Source organism: Bactrocera tryoni, chromosome 1, assembly GCF_016617805.1.
Source record: "Bactrocera tryoni isolate S06 chromosome 1, CSIRO_BtryS06_freeze2, whole genome shotgun sequence".
Lineage (NCBI taxonomy): Eukaryota > Metazoa > Arthropoda > Insecta > Diptera > Tephritidae > Bactrocera > Bactrocera tryoni.
Window position 1 is genome coordinate 65,925,376 of NC_052499.1, and position 17,499 is coordinate 65,942,874.

Genomic DNA, 17,499 nt, shown 5'->3' on the forward strand with positions numbered 1-17,499 from the left:
AACTTTTTAAATGAAATCCATTAAATTTTAAAGCAACCAACCCATTATTATTTTTAATTCCTAAAAAAACACATTTTAGGTTGTCACACAAAGATTGTTCCTTAACTTTCTTTGACGTCGATAAGTCATTTGACTAAAGAGTAAGGGAAATTAGTTTTGAGACCAACGGCAAACATTTTTGCCAAAGAATACTTGCTTCGCTCAACGAGCAATGGAAGAAGCCCTTATAAAAAGTACATTACTAATACAATTGGACATGTAGAACTCCAGCACTCTTTGAGTTAAGCGAAAGTTATGTAACCTGGAATAAAGGATTTGACGTAATAATCTAACAAAATGTTGAACAAGTACAACTTAAGACCTGAAATAAATTATATCCACCGATGTCGGGTGCTAACTACTTCAACGGTAGAAGGAGATTTTGAGTATCATCACCAAACTTTTAACTACAAATAAACAGTTATATGATAGTTTTAATATTTTATTTTACTAGTGCAACCTCTAAATGCCACTTTTAATTAGTTTATGTTTATGACTTGTGTAACAACAAATAATTACCGCGAGGCGGGCTTCTAAAGTGTCTACCCACACATACATACACATACATATATGTATACATAGATATAGGCATGCATGTGCATGTCATAACGAAATTTAAAGCGTAAATAGCACAATGTCACTTAAGAAATAATTATTACCTGCTAAATATTTTGTTTGATATTAATCTGCAAGTGTGCACTTCAAAAATGAAATCAAAAGCGGACGGAAAGAAACTGTAGTAAAGAAATACCCCAGTAAACAACTGTCTTATCAGCCTTTACAACTACTGAAGTGCTATTTTACAACAACTATATCATAAAGCTGGCATTGAAGTGTGAAAACTATTGACGTTGTGATTTTTATCTGCTTTCATAAATAAATATCAGATATATCAGATTCTAGTGAATGCAGTAACTCATATACTATATACTAATACATACATATATAATACAAACATACTAATAGAACCTCTGTCTGTATCAAACACTTATTTATTTTAGTTAAAACTATTTTTAATTAATAAATAACGACAAGATAAGATGTTTTGATTAATAATAGCGTAACAATAGACATATTTGAAAAGAATTTATTACCTCATATTATATTTTACAAAATATATCTGTATGTATGTTTATATATTTACATGACCTCATTCTTAGTTATTAATTGAAAATATCATTCATTGATAATAACCATAAAAAAGTAAAGTTTTCAGCAGATACCCGTGAAGTTTCTTTAAAACGTCTACCAGCCTGAAATAGTTAGCATTGTATGTATGTATTGGTATTATAAGTAAAAACTAAATGAACGCGGAATTTGTAAGAAAAATCTGTTAAAGAGACGTCTTTCAGCGAAACGAAGATACAGATACATTTCTAAAATCAATGATATGTTTAGGTTAATATAAAAACTTTATCAATGAACTTTTTGCATTTCTTCTAGATAGAAATAGTAAGTATAGTAATTATTAATTTTAATTTTAATTTAATTTATTTAATATTTTATTCTCTAAAATGTATGTCGTCACTCTCAAACTAATCCCTCTCAGCCCCAATATACATGTGTCAAGGCTTTTGCCAATCCTAGAAACAGTTGTTAAAGTCAATTTCTGGAATAGTCTACAATGCGCGTAGCGATACACCTTTAATGTCTTCAATTGACTCAAAACGATTACCCCTAAGCAGTCGTTTGAATTTGCTGAATAGCCAAAAGTCACATGGTGCCAAATCGGCCGAGTACGGTGGTTGCGGCAAGATACTGGTTATAAATTTGGTGGAAAACTCACGAAGAATCAATGCAGTATGCGATGGGGCATTATCATGGTGCAAAAACTAAGAGTTGTCGACCCATAATGCCGACTTCTTTTTACGCATAGCTTCACGCAAACGACACATAATACTCAAATAGTATTCCTTGTTGACAGTTTGGTCTTTCGGAAGGAAACCGGAGTACACCACATTTCAATAATCTAAGAAAACTGTCAACACAACCCTGACTTTTGAGCTGCTCTGATGCGTTATTTCGGCTTCGGCTCACCTTTGCTACGATGTACGGCCAATTGATCGTCCGTTTCCGGGGCATAAGCATAAATCCAAGACTAAATATGCTTCATGACATCATGGTAATTGGAAAGCATTGTTTAACAGACGTTAAAGCGACGCTGTTTTGCGGCCTCATTATCGATACCTCCTCCAGTGTACCGTACCGTAGGGACCCCAGTTGCTTACAGCGTAATCTTGCCTATTATATCCCTGGTGCCCTGCTTGAGACATTTCTTATAGTCTTCTCGTTTTATCAGCCCCAACCTGCGAGCGTGTGTCGCCACCATGCAGTGACCAGTTAGTATTCCGATTATGCTCCTACAGTCTTTCTATCGAGTGGAGAAATTTTGTATACTTCCGATCTACTGTTTTGCACATGACTTTTAACAGATCACGCGTGAGTCATGTCAAGCTGTCATGTTATTTTTGTTCAGAATTGTTTGGCATTGCATCAAGAGAAGAGACTTATGCCTGAACAATGTTTACAAATCGTTCAACTTCATTACGAAAATCCATGTTTTGTAAAAACTGTGACTCACGTGCTTCGCTCAACTTATGGTCAACATAATCGGCCATACACGAAGGCCGTGAAGAGTCCATTCGGCGCCGTTCGCAGTAAGAGATCTTAAATTGAAAGCGTACAAAATACAGCTTGTGCAAGAATGGAAGCCGTTAGACCGTCCCAAGCGACACCGCTTCGCTCAATGGGCACTTGGAAAGTTCCAAGAAGATCCGACGTTTTCGACCCAAATGTTGTACAGCGATGAGGTTCATTTCTGGCTCAATGGGTATGTAAACAAGCGAAATTGCTACATTTGGGACGAAGGTAAAGATTGAAAATCTACCATTTCATCCCGAAAAAAAACCACAGTTTGGTTTGATTTGTGAGTCGGTGGAATCATCGAACTATTTTATGACTGAAATTGAAGCTAGTGATCTCATTTAGTTTCAACAAGATGGCGCCACTTCTCACACATCGTATCAATCAATGGATTTATGGAGAGAACATTTCGGTAAGCGGTTATTTTTTACGTTTCGGGCCGTTCGGTTGGCGACCAAGGTCGATATCACACCGTTAGACTTTTTCCTGTGGGAATATGTAAAGTCTAAAGTCTACGCGGAAAATCCCGCTTCGATTTAGGCTTGGAAGCAAAACAACACCAGTGCCATTCGCTGGTTACCAGTCGAAATGCTGGAACGAGTAATCAAAAATTGGAATCAACGGATGGACCATCTGAAACGTAGTCGCGGCCAAGATTTGAAAGAGATTATCTTCCAAAAATAAATGCCAATGAATGTTCTTTCGAATGATAATAAGCATTTCCTATTACATTTGAACTTCTGTGTTTCTACCTAGACAATCTAAAAATGGATCACTCTATAGTTTTGGCAAATTCAAAATTAAATATTCAAGCTTATTACGCTGCGAACAGTAATAGTAAATTTGAGAAAATATGCCGTAGTGACTATTCTTAACTGTTCAAAACTGTGGGCATTCAGTATGTATTTCTTGCAGTTTAGCTATGTTAATGCCTCTAAAAGTTGTTTAATGATATTTTTAAAAGGATTGGAGTGCAAAAATCTATGAAACAGATATGCGAAAACAAAACTTATGGAAAGGTAAGAAAGCTCGGAAAACTTTCAAATTAAAGTCTCAATGAGTTCGTCATAAATTTGGTTAACAAACATTCACTGATTTTATAATTTTCTTTTTTTGTTTCAATACTTTAATTAATTTTTTAGCAATATATCTTTTAATAACCAAATATTTTTTAAATATCATTTGGTAACCCTGCTCAACTTGCATATCCTGCAGTAGAGAAGCACTGACCTAATTGAGAGCGTAACGTATAACAACCAACGGAGCGAAAGTGTGCCGAAAGAGCGAAAATTGAGCGAGAGATAATGTGGAGTAAATTGTATGAGAGTTGACACACTTCAAATGACAATTAGTAAACGGTATTTTGAAAAGCATTTTTATAGTGCTAGAGCAAGTTGCCATTCTAATATAGTTTAAGTGCGATTTTTTATAAAATTCTTTAGCTTCATTTGAGATTTATATATTCATAACATACGCACTTTCTTTCGTTCACAGAAACAACAAAAACTTTTCCGCAATATTGTTTATACGAATCGGCGAACTACAGCCGGTATTTTTTGTTGTTATGAGTTGGCATGCGAGCGACACAAACTTCAGCGCCTTTCGGGAGAGTTCGTGCAACACAAACGTACAACTCGCCGTATCCTGCTTTCAGCTATTGGTCTCGCCTGCTAGCACTCCCCATTGTGTCAGTGGCGGCAGTCGTGCAAAGCAATTCGTACGCACAAGTTCGGTTGGGATTTTGGAAAGCGGCGTGAACTCATTTCCAAATCTGTGCTGTGCTCTGTGCCAGTGGACACAAGCAGTTACTATTACAAATATTATTAGTGCTTGCCACATTGTTGGCTAGTGGTGGAACGGCAGCTGTTACAAGCGTGAACTATTTCGAAAACGGTTGACATAAATGCGGAAATTACTATTTGATATGCAGAGTGACGACTAATTTACTACTACAACTAAAGTTATTGATATTTTGAATTTGCGTTACAAGAGGTGTTAAAATATTCAAAATTTTTTTCATATTTTTCTTAAAAAAAATTAAAAAAAAAAAAAAAAAAGTTTTTTGAATTTTTCAAAAAAAAAAAAGATTTTAATTCAAAAAATATTTTTTTTTTACAACAATCATTTGTATTAAGTGTAGCAATAATGAAAATAAATTGGAAAAGTGCAATTTTTTTTTATTTAAATTATATTGAAGCATATAGCCGTTAATGTTATTGCGTAAAAATAAATATTTTAATACAGTGCATTGCAAAAATGTGTGTACTAAATTTAATAATATATTCAAATTACATATTTATATCTCAAAATTGTTAACAAAAAAATAAAATTTGTGCATAATTCTCGAAATTCGTAAATAAATATATATTATTATATATACATACATATATGTACATAATAATACAGTTAACAAAAATTAATTTCCACAAAATTAATGATGTGCCACTGTCATTCCCAAGCAGCAAATATAATAACAACAAATATATGCATAAAAAATTTTAGCTGTAACGCAATCACTCCGATTTCTTACTGAAGCGCTCTACGCTTTATTTGTTGTTTCTAATCCCAACCGCTATTCGCCTGAAACGGGAAACCGAAAATGGAGCGAAGCAGTCAATGTGCTGCTGAAAAATGAAAGTACATAAATTAAACTCAAAGTAGCCGCCCAAAAACGCAACGAACGCCCCGAAGAGGCGAACAATAAACTAACAAAAACACCAAATACAACAAAAACAACAAAAAACCCAAAATCCCAACAACAAAAATAGCGCAACAACAAAGACAAGTGCTGGCAAAAACATAGCGCAGCTTAGTGCACACTCAAATATAGCAGTGAAGTGCAGATCTTATTTCAGCGTTGCATACATTTGGGCGGTAACGCGTGCCATCTTACTCGCTTAACGGAAAAAGTGCTGAAAAAAGTCGAAAAAATACGCAAAATTAAAAAAAAATCTACGAAGTGCAATCGCTGCAAATTTCGTACAAACGCGGAGTGTGCAGCAAAAACAAAAACAAAAAAGAAAACGAAAAGTGGCAGTAGAAAGAAGTGCAACGCTGCCAAAGAAGACGTGGCGTATTAGTAATGTTTGTAAGCGGGGCATGCGGCGTACTTAGCGGTGATACGCAGTGTTTGTTGTTGGCTGTTGGTGTTCGTGTATATAAGTATGTGTGTGTGCGTGTGTTTGCGAATATGCGCTCCAGTTTTGCGCTGCAGAGCCGAGCGACCAATCGACCGACCGACGCACTGGCAGCCAGACAGACAGACCGACTGACAGCCTCGCATGCGGCGGTCGACGACATTTGAACTGTATATTTCGGCTGCCGTTGCACTTCTAACACACACACAAACACACACACATATGCACACGCACACATACACACATACACTTTAGCCACGCTTTGTTGTTTGTCTTCTGTTGCTGTTCGCTATTCTTTTTTGACAACTTTTCCGAATTTTATGATGGGCATTTCGTACGCTTAGATATTCCACAACAACTGCTGCTTTTGTTGTTGCAGCGGATGCTGGTTGCATTGTTGTTTTTGTTGTTGCTGTGGCTGTCGATGTTGCCTGCTCTTCTGTTTGGCTTACTTAACTTTGCGGCAAAAAAGCAGCCGCAAACGTTGCACGCTGCACGCAGCACGTTGTACTGTTAATATGTATGTGTGTGTGTGCTGTTGGCAGTGTTTGCCATGGCTGTCCGTTGGCACAGTTCCATTGCATCCCCAGAGACCGCAGGTCAGAGACACGTACACCGGTGCACACATAAATGCAAAGTGACATATCCAACAACGTTTAAAATAGTTGCATGGAAAATGATGTTGCACAGTGTGTCATTGCGCATATTAAGTAGGTTTACCTTTGCAACCCCGTAATGTATGGTAAAAATGCTGGTTAATTCCCGACTAATATTCGAGTTCTCAATATTTAAGATAATCTCTAATTCGGTTGCTAGCTTTTTGGGAAGTACAATGGAACATTTTTTTTTTGAGAAAAGTGTACACATTTTAGGGATTTCGACTCAAGACCCTACTATTAACCCAAAAAATAATATTTTTATGAATATTAACAAGAATCTTCATTACCCTTTCAAAATGAGCTCTTAAGGCAATACAAGCATGCCAACACTTATGGACTTATGCCTCGGCCGGTATGTACTTCTATGAGCACAGCAAAAGTTGTATTTTTCTGTTTCTGGCCACTTTTGGAGTGTCATTCACTAGATTGTTGCACAGCCTCGTCATCATATTTATAAATCCAAGTTTCGTTACCAATAATGATGCGTTTTTTGAATTTAGTGACTTCAGCTGCGTTGCTAAACGTCTATTTTTCGACCATCGAGTGGAGGTGGATCGTGTTTGCAAAAGATTTAGGTCTTTGGGTAGAATTCTAGCACGCTTCATACCCGAAACAAAGAGTTGAGTCGATCGATAAGAGACTCTGAGATACTCTTTTATCTCCCTGTTGCCAACTCAATGATTTCGAACAACTGTTTCTTCAATTTTTCTGATCTCATCGCCATTAACAGAGGTTGAGATAAACGAATTGCATGAGGCAAGTTTTCGATTACTTCGAGTTCTTCACTAATTGCGCTCGTGATAGATAACACTACCCAAATTTCTTTCCAACGTTCTAACGATTTAGTAGCCGTGGTTCCTCCAAATATGGAGTGAATATACTAAATATCAGATCGACATTATTTTTCACTTATATCTAAGTTTCACGGATATCATTTAAATTCACTTTTTACAGAGAAATTAATAGAATGACCTTTAAATGACTTTGCCAAATAATGGACCTGAATAGAAGTGGGATTGTTCGCATAGAGTTTAGACTTTGCATATCCCCACAGGAAAAAGTCTAACGGTGCGATTTCACACGTTCTTGGTGGCTAATCAAGCGGTCCATTATCCGTTCACCAAAGTGTTCTCAAAATAAATCCATCAGTTGATGCGATGTGTAGAAAGTGGCGCCGTCTTGTTGAAACCAAATGTCGTCGAGATCACGAGCTTCAATTTCAGGCATCAAATAGTCGTTTGTCATATCCCATAACAGTCGCCATTGACGGTTATGTGATCACCGGCATCATTTTTGAAGAAATAAGCAGCGATGATTCCACCAGCCCACAAACCACACAAAATCGTTGTATTTTCTAGATGAAATGAAAGCTCTTCAATCTCTTCAAATTGCTCTTCGTCCCAAATACGGCAATTTCGCTTGTTTACATAACCATTGAGCCAGATTCGGGCCACATCGCTGAACAAAATTTAGCTCGTAATCGTATATATGATTTTCTTGGAACTTTTCAAAAGCCCACAGCGCGAAGCGATGTCGCGTTCTTGCAGAAGCTGTATTTTGTACGCTTTCAATTTAAGATCTGGACATAAAATGCGACAAGCCGTTCCATACGTCAGTCTGAGTTTCTGCGAACGGCGCCGAGTCGTCTCTTCACTATCTTCGTATACACTTTCAGTCACGGCTGGTATAATTTCTTCACTGCTTGCTGGACGTGATGTATTAGGTCGAATATTATCCAGCAGTAGGCCGATTATGTTGACCATAATTTCAGCGAAGTGCGCGAAACACATTCCTTGCAGAATGTGAATTTTTATAATAAAGTTGAACGGTTTGTAAATGTCAAGCAATACTGAACTAAAATAACATGGCAGCTTAAAACGACTCACACGTGATCTGTCAAAAAAAGGCTATTGAATCACTCGTTATCTCTTCACAACGTTTTAATCTTGTAGAGGACACCACAGGACACTAACCTGTTTTATTCCACTTTCAGATACATTATAAAGTGGAATCGACAAAATGCAAAATATGTGCGCAAACCACATTACGTTTGCAAATGGTTAGCCTTCAACCGGTGGAGACAGAATATATTCCACGGTTTCCAATGCTTCAACTTAAGAAACATTGGACAACTTAAGAGACGGGGATGGGAAAAAACTAACCATTTTATCAAATGCACTGCGTTGCTGGATAAGACTTAACGGGTTACCACTCGGTAGCACAAAGGGACTAACGATTGGCTCTTTTGGTCACTTGCGATCTGACCTTCCTGCGCCCTCCCATTCGTAATCACCATAAAATATGGTTTCCATACCAGTTTCGACCAACGTCAAACATTTTTTCTGAGGACAATCTCCTGTCGACAGAAACTAATGAACATCCGAGGGCAAATATGTACTGCGAAAACCTTTTAAAAGCAACCATCAATCTCACAAAGTAGGCTCAATGGTAGAGGAAGCACGACCATGTATCGAAAGAGTATAAGAATTCTCGAGGCTATTTAGGATTATTAAACTATCGTAGAATTTCGAATACTATTTATACCAAGTGCCTAATAAAGAGGCATATTGTATACTAAAATATTAGGCAATGTATCTACAAAGGGCGATTATATTTCTACACCCTGCTGGTGAAATCTGTTTTTAGACTCTAAGAAAGAGTAAGCCCCTGTTTATTTATTATTTGGTCTTGTATTGAAGTAATATGTTCTTCATCTGCGACTGTAAACATTATCGAAACATCGACCTTTAACCGAGTTGGTCCTATATATTTTTGGTCATTCCAAATCTACATATAAAGCGGTCGAAAAAAAACCTGTCAGCTTGTCCAGAGTGCAACGCCGAAGCGCTAACGGCTCCTGTGACATTTTTATTGACGTACCACCGTGCGATGCACTCAATTGACCGAGCGCCTGACCGAGTGGGCAACCAACCTGACTTACGTTGTTTGGCGAGCGTTCAACCGAAATAGACACATAGACAGACGGACAGACAAGATGTGCTAGCGGCAAAGTAGACAGGGATGTATACCTTTTTTCGTTGCTCACAGCTATCTGGGCAGATAGGATGGAAAGACTGCAACACAATGACAACAAAAATAAAACTTTCAACTGCAACAAAAACTCACAATCCAATATAAAATAGTTAAAGCTGAAAATAAAGCCGAAAGCGAGCATTAAACACTGGCAAAAGGGTGGTTGCTGCTTGCACAACAACAAAGAAAAATATACGTAAATCCAGTAGTAATCACAACAACAAGTACTCGTATTTAAGCAATACAGCAACAAGCAACAACCCAACGATTGCATAAAGCTGATAAAAATGAAGTGAGAACGGATGCAAGCGTGCAGTTCAACAGCTACAAAAATAACAACAACAACAACAACAAAAATCCCGGTAAATGCCCTACGGCAAAAGCTGGCACGTTTGTAAGCTGCCGCAGCAGCAACCAAACCAAAACATAAACACCAACAACAACAACAACACTGCGCCACCGGAAGCCTTATCGCAGATAGCGGAGTTTGTGCAGCATTTTATGCTTCACAACCATACACACACACACATACACATGCAGAAACGCACATCTTTCGGTTTGGCTGTTTTTGCTTTTCACTTTGCCCACTTCCTTCCTGTCAGTGCTGCGGTAATTTAATAGCTAAGGTGTCAAAGGTGCCCCTTGCAGCCGTGCTGCATTGGCAACGCGCTGGCAGTGCTTTGGCGTCATTGGCACGCCCGGCGCTCCACAGCCACCATTAACCTGCTTTTAAGCGCAGCTGCCACAACAATTTGCTTTTTTGCTGCTTTTTTTCTGATTTTTTTTTTTTTTGCTTCTGCTGCAACCACAAACTGTCTTACGTTGAAGTCGTTGATATATTTTATGTGAGCTTTTGCGCAATTCGCCGTTTTACACTAATTTCTATATTTTCTATTTTTAATTTTATCTTTTTTTGTTTTTATGAATTTTTTATTATTTTCTGCTTGCAAATATTTCCTTTTCTATTTTTGCCTTGTTTGTCCATTCTCTCCACCATTTTTTGTGTGCATGTAAACGACATTTACCCAAAAGTGTGTCAGCTGCAGCAACAACAACAACAACAGTTACAACAACAAAACCTAGCGAGTACTGTCCATTCAGTGTTCCGAATCGGCTGTGTGTGCCAGAAGTAGAGCAAAGTGCACAAAAGCTTTGTCAGTGGGGAGTCTGCCAACAGACTTCATAATCAGCATCATCATAACCGGTAACAAGAACAGCAGCAACAGCAACAACAAGTACAACTAGTGCAACAAAAGCAACGGCAGTTGTGTTGAACGTGCTAGCCGGCTGGCCATTTAAGCATAGCCTCGCCACAACTTTAAATAACCGTTATTCGTCTTCAATTTTTTGCAGCTGCTTTAAACTCTCTCCGTCTCACACCGCTCCTCGCACTTCCTGCACTGGTCAACATCAACACGAGCCTGCAATACCCTCTAGCTCCAGCAAGCGGTTCGCCTTCGTTGCTGTCTGCCAGTCGGTTTGAGGGTGAGTCTCTCTATTTGCTCTATATCTTAAATGTTTTTATTGCTTGAAAGCGCACAAAATTATATTCCTCGCTAATTTAGCGTGAGGAAATGAGTTGAAATTTTATTTGGCATTACAATTAGTGTTAATGTGAGCAAATGGAAAACCCAATGTATTTATTTTTTATTACAGCAAAATTTCAGAATTTTAAAGACAAGTTCAATAAGTTCTTAAGCCTGAAATAGTATATAGGACATTATGAAAAAAATACCCGAAAATTGTAAATAAAACGCAAAATATTTAATTACTCATCAATATTTATTCTCTCGCCATCAAAGTATTCCCCACACTTATGCCAATGATTTTTCTCATAAGCATTTTTTGGGTTTGTCCTCCAGCACCTTCAGCCACTTTTGTTTTATCTCCTCGATCGACTGAAAATGGGTTTCACCGAGCGGCAATTTCAGTTTTGGAACAAGAAAAAATCCCTTGGAGCCAAGTCTGGTGAATACGGTGGTTGATCGATGGTATTCATTGCGTTTTTGGCTTTAAATTCGGTCACAATTGTGGCTCGGTGCGATGGTGCATTATCATCATGTAAAATCCATGAATTCTTCTTCCACAATTCCGGCCGTTTTCTACGGATGCTCTCACGCAAACGCATCAATGCGGCCAACTAGAACTCCTTATTGACCGTCTTTCCTTCTGGAACAAATTCATAATTCACCAAACCACGAATATCGAAAAAACAATGAACATAACTTTGATTATTAAGCGGCTTTTAGAGTATTTTCTTGGTTTCAGCTCGTTTCTTGTTGCCATTTCGATGATTGTTGACTTGTTTGTATGTAAAACGTATAAGCTCATGTTTCATCGGCAGTTATAGTGCTCTCCATAAATGTGGGATCAGAATTCAGATAAAGCATGTCCGAAGAGACCTGTTTACGGTACTCTTTCTGAAAATCAGCTTTATCGAAACGAGACGAGAAAAACGCGTTTCATACCCAAAATTACCACCAAAATCATTCGAACGTATTCGCAAGAGATGACGAGCTTTCGTGCCATCTCTCTAACACTTGCATGACGATTTTCAAGTACCATATTCTTCACTTGAAAAGGTCGAAGGTCGAGGTCGTTCAGAACGGGTCATGTCGTCAACGATCCCTCGACCGCCTTTGAAGGCTTTGTACCACTCGTAGGCTTGTGTTTTTTATGAAACGAACACCCCAAGTCTTTTCTAAATTCCCAACGAGTCCGGACATAAAATTTGGTTAGAAATATAAATTCTTTGTTCGATATTTTTATTCATTGTAAAAATTGTAGCGCACTGCTGAGGTTTACCGACTTTAGCAGCTGCTGTACACAAACTGGTTGACAAATCGTACTTGTATATTCCCAAATCTCATATTTGACATACATAGTTATGAGGAACAGTCTTACCAACTTAGCAAAATACACTTTCTGAAATATTATTTACCCGGAGAATTATTTAATTTACAATTTCCAAATACTTTTTTTTTACAATGTACAGTGCGATAAAAAATAGGCGCATCACATGTCATATAAAGGTATTTCCTTCAAAATTATGAAAATTTTTTATTGCTTTCGAGAGGTCATTTAATGTGGTTTGAATCCACAAAGTTTTAATAATCGGTCCATATTTTCCGTAATGCTCATGGCTTTATATTAATATGCCGATTTCCGTCCATCTTTTACCTTTAAGAGAAAAAATGGCTTCAGATTGTGTATATAGGATCAAAAGATTGGAATTTAACTTTAATTTATATACATTAGGCTCATGTCCATTGTAAATAAACTGGTTAGAACTTCTCAGTGGGCTTGACAAATCCAATATATACCAAATTTTCATAATACATAAAGTCCTGGAGAAGACACCTAACAAACAGACCCACAACCATCACCCTTTTGTTGATTTCAAAGCCGCTTTCGGCAGCAACGTTTCTAAGCTGCCTGTCCCACGCCAGGGTTTAGACAAGGCAATTTCTTCTAGTGAAAAAGTTATACTTGTTAATCTGGTCCATAGTGGCCCTGTGTACTTTAAAAGTGCAAGACTGCTATGATACGCAGATGATATTGATACCGTAAACCTTACCAATCAAGCCTTCAGAGCTGCCTCTTTCAAGCTAGAAAAAGAAGAGAAGGGGAAGACAATGTATTTGGCGGCCACAGACTAAAATTTTTCGCATCTTGGGTAGCTGAGAAGATTCCTCTTTCTTACTATTCAGCACAGAAACACGAACGATGATGGCCGCTGTTGAGAAAGCACTTGGATCATTCGAAAGAACTGTTCTTCCAAAAATTATTGGAGCCATCCGGGTGAGCGATGAATATCGAAGAAGCTGCAATCATGAACTGTATCAGCTCTATGGTGATATGTTTATAGTTAACCGCATAAAAATCCAACGAATGCGCTGGTTAGGTTATGTCGTTCGCTTAGAAGATGATGCTTCAGCAAAAAGCTCCTTCGACTCGATATCCACGGTAGGCGAACGAAATCAAAGGGCACACACATCCGCTGCCAATGCCTTCGGCATTGAAGGCATCATGGAATGCATTCTCCGGAATAGCCTTTAGAGCCGAGGTGCATGCTGCTTGGATCCCCTTTTACCGGCCTTTTCAGGCAGAGAAACAAAAAAGTCCGGAGGACCACATCTGGGCTGTAGGGCGTCTGCGGAAGCGTTGGGATGCCAGCCATGATTCAGAGTTCACAAGAAGGGCGGTGTGAGCCGGGGCGTTGTCGTGGTGCAACTTCCAATCGGCTGCGATATCTTGTCGGACCCGATTGACCTTTCGTTTGAGTCTCGTGAGGACTTCCACGTTAAACTTGACGTTGACGGTTTGTCCAAGAGGAACAAATTCTTAGTGGACGATACCTTTGACGTCAAAATAGGCAATGAGCATCGTTTTCACTTTGGATTTGCTCATTCTTCCAGTCTTCATCAGCGACCTCTTCCCGGCCCTCCAAAAAAGCATGGTGTCACCGAAACACAATACTTCTAGCTAAAGCAACATCTGGGTAAGCCTGCTTGATCTGCCTCCGTCGCAGATTTACCGAGTTTCACACAGAATTCAATCGCTTACCTCATCTTATTATTGATATAATTTAATAACCCGTAAAGTTCAAAGATATAAAAGAACTTACAACATTACCATCAAATGCATCATTTAGTTATATCTTAAAATCTGTGCGAATATAGTACTACACAACGTCTATATACTAATTGGAAAACTTTCATGTGCAGAGATTCACTTAAATAGCCATAAAATAGCATACATCTATATATTTACATATATATACTTAAATTAATAGCCATTGGTATGTTTTGTTACGCGGAACTTAATGACCACATTTGCTGCGTCCCGTTACAATTTCCGCCAACTAATTTTCATGATTGATTTCCAAGTCTCAAAGACTGTTGTGAATTCCGAAGTTAAGCATATTGCATTATGACAAGCTTATCTTTATGGCATATCTCACGCGCTTTTATGATAAAGACCGCCAAAGCTAATGAGCTGCATATGTGTAAGTATGTGTGCTAATAGCAGTTTATTTACTTATACGTATGAATATGTAGCGATACCCAAGAAACATTACATCGCCCCAGCATCGCCGCTTATGGATTTTATATATATTTAGTTTTGAGTCGCCAAGAAAACGGATAGAAGATATATTTAGCGTGAAGATTAGTGCCTAAGGACTATAGCAACATTCCGATTTCAATTTATATATCTTTATATCTTTATATAATATATACAAAGTACGTGTCACGTAGTTTGTCCGCGATGGACTCCTAACCTGCTGAACCGATTTTAATAAAATTTAGCGCACTGTGTCCAGTTCTAACCAACTTAGAAGATAGGATAGTAAAAACAATTCATAAATAAAAAATACAGTGAAAGCTCTATTAAATGGACGCTCTATTAAGCGGATATCTCCATTAACCAAGCACATTGTTGATGTTTATTAAGTACAATCTATTAAGCGGACACTCCATTAACTGGACAGAAAAGCTGGTAACCAGACATTGAGAAAGCAGCCTTTAAATTCGTTATTTTTTCCTTTGAAATTTATTTGTACGAAGAAAATTAAATCTCAAGTACAATCCCTTGGATTCTTATACCGACAAAAACGTTATCGCTTTTATTCGTAAATAAAAATTTCACTGTATTCAATAGTTCATTATACTTTTACGAATAATAGTATAAAATATATACCACAGCAACGCGTAGACGGATCCCCTAGTATAATATATAAATTACCTGATACATTTTGTCCGTGATAAATTTCAAAACTACTCAACCGATTTTAGTAAAATTTAGCACAACAGGTTCAGTTTGATCAAACTTAAAATATAGGATGGTTTATATCACAATTATGTGTTAAAAAATAATAATAAACAAATAAATAAAATAATTATTTTCAACGAAATTTCAACTGGGAAATTCATAATTTTTTCAACTGACAAATATTTGTATCAATCACTTTCAGAATCAAATCTGAAGTACTATCCCTTGGATCCTGATACCGACAATAACGTTTTCACCTTCATTCACAAATAATTTTTTCACTGATCAAGTCTTAATCTAAATGAAAAGGTCGAAATTGGAAAATATTCTTAGAAGAAAATTGTTTATGTATAACTAAGTAATGTATTGGTATGATGAGATTGTGAGGCCTGAGCTAAATAAATTTGGAACTAAAACAAGTCAACTTAGTCATGTCCAACTGTCTGTCTATATACATATACACGAATTAGTCCCCAGTTTTTTAGATATTGAACTGAAATTTTGCACACGTTCTTTTCTTCGCTGAAAGGTGTTAATCTCGATAGCATCGAAAAATTTGAACAGCGTTTGAAAATCATCGTGTTGGCATTGCAGATGTAGAAAAGTGTCTCCACGTCTCTTACGAATCGACTCAGAAAGTTTTGGTGAATACTTTGGGACTTTGCTAGAACGGCCAATATCAGACTTATTTATCTGATAAAGTATCTACACGAAATTTGGCGCAGATTAGTACACAACGAATTGTTAAAATCTCCGAACATAAACAAACTTCTCAAAATCGAGATAGGGATCTTTACACCCTGAACTGTGTACATTAATTGTGACACAAATTTTGTAACAGTCAAAGGGAAATGCGGAATACCATATGAAGTATACCTATACATACAGGAAAATGATTAGCGAGACGAGCTGAATCAATTTAGCCTTGTACTGGAACTAGTTTCACCAATTTCGAGATATCGATCTGAAATTTTGTTCCAAATAAGCTGCTAAATTGGCGGACTGCCGCTATCGGACTATACGTACAATACTCGTATCATTTGGCTGCCATATAACCTCAACAATAAAATTCAAGTTCTTTTATGTTCTTTTATTGTAATATATTGTAATAATATATTTGTGAGGGGTATTATAGCATTGGTGAAACTGTTTTTTTATACTCTCGCAACAATGTTGCTAAGGAGAGTATTATAGTTTTGTTCACATAACGGTTGTTTGTAAGTCCTAAAACTAAAAGAGTCAGATATAGGGTTATATATACCAAAGTAATCAGGGTGACGAGTAGAGTCGAAATCTGGGTGTATGTCTGTCCGTCTGTCCGTCCGTCCGTCCGTGCATGCTGTAACTTGAGTAAAAATTGAGATATCATGATGAAACTTGGTACACGTATTCCTTGGCTCCATAAGAAGGTTAAGTTCGAAGATGGGCAAAATCGGCCCACTGTCATGCCCACAAAATGGCGAAACCGAAAACCTATAAAGTGTCATAATCTAAGCCATAAATAAAGATATTAAAGTGAAATTTGGCACAAAGGATCGCATTAGGGAATGGCATATTTGGACGTAATTTTTTTGGAAAAGTGGCCCCGCCCCCTACTAAGTTTTTTGTACATATCACGGAAACTACTATAGCTATGTCAACCAAACTCTCTAGAGTCGTTTTCTTCAGGCATTTCCATATACAGTTAAAAAATGGAAGAAATCGGATAATAACCACGCCCACCTCCCATACAAAGGTTATGTTGAAAATCACTAAAAGTGCGTTAACCGACTAACCAAAAACGTCAGAAACACTAAATTTTACAGACAAAATTGCAGGAAGAAGCTGCACCCAGGCTTTTTTTTTTTAAATTGAAAATGGGCGTGGCCTCGCCCACTTATGGACCAAAAACCATATCTCAGGAACTACTCTACCGATTTCAATGAAATTCGGTATATAATATTTTCTTAACACCCTGATGACATGTACGAAATATAGGTGAAATCGGTTCACAACCACGCCTTCTTCCAATATAAAAGCTATTTTGAATTCCATCTGATGCCTTTCTGTATAATACGAGTATAACATTAGGAACCAATGATGATAGCGGAATAAAACTTTACAAAAATACGGTATTTGAAAAATATATAAATGACGTATAATGAAATCTCGATTATCACTTTATGCATGCGAGTAGTATAAATGTTCGGTGACACCCGAACTTAGCCCTTCCTCGC

At 37.5% G+C, this 17,499-nt stretch overlaps 1 protein-coding gene across 1 annotated transcript in view; it reads left to right on the forward strand.

Moving 5' to 3' along the window:
- The first annotated feature begins 4,440 nt into the window (after positions 1–4,440).
- Positions 4,441–17,499, forward strand: part of LOC120782744 (sodium/calcium exchanger 3-like) — a 194,453-nt gene continuing 181,394 nt past the window's right edge. Inside the window, exons 1-3 of the mRNA XM_040115180.1 lie at positions 4,441–4,674; positions 5,185–5,770; positions 10,552–10,996. The gene's annotated coding sequence lies outside the window, so the exon portion shown is untranslated. The remainder of the gene's footprint in view (positions 4,675–5,184; positions 5,771–10,551; positions 10,997–17,499) is intronic.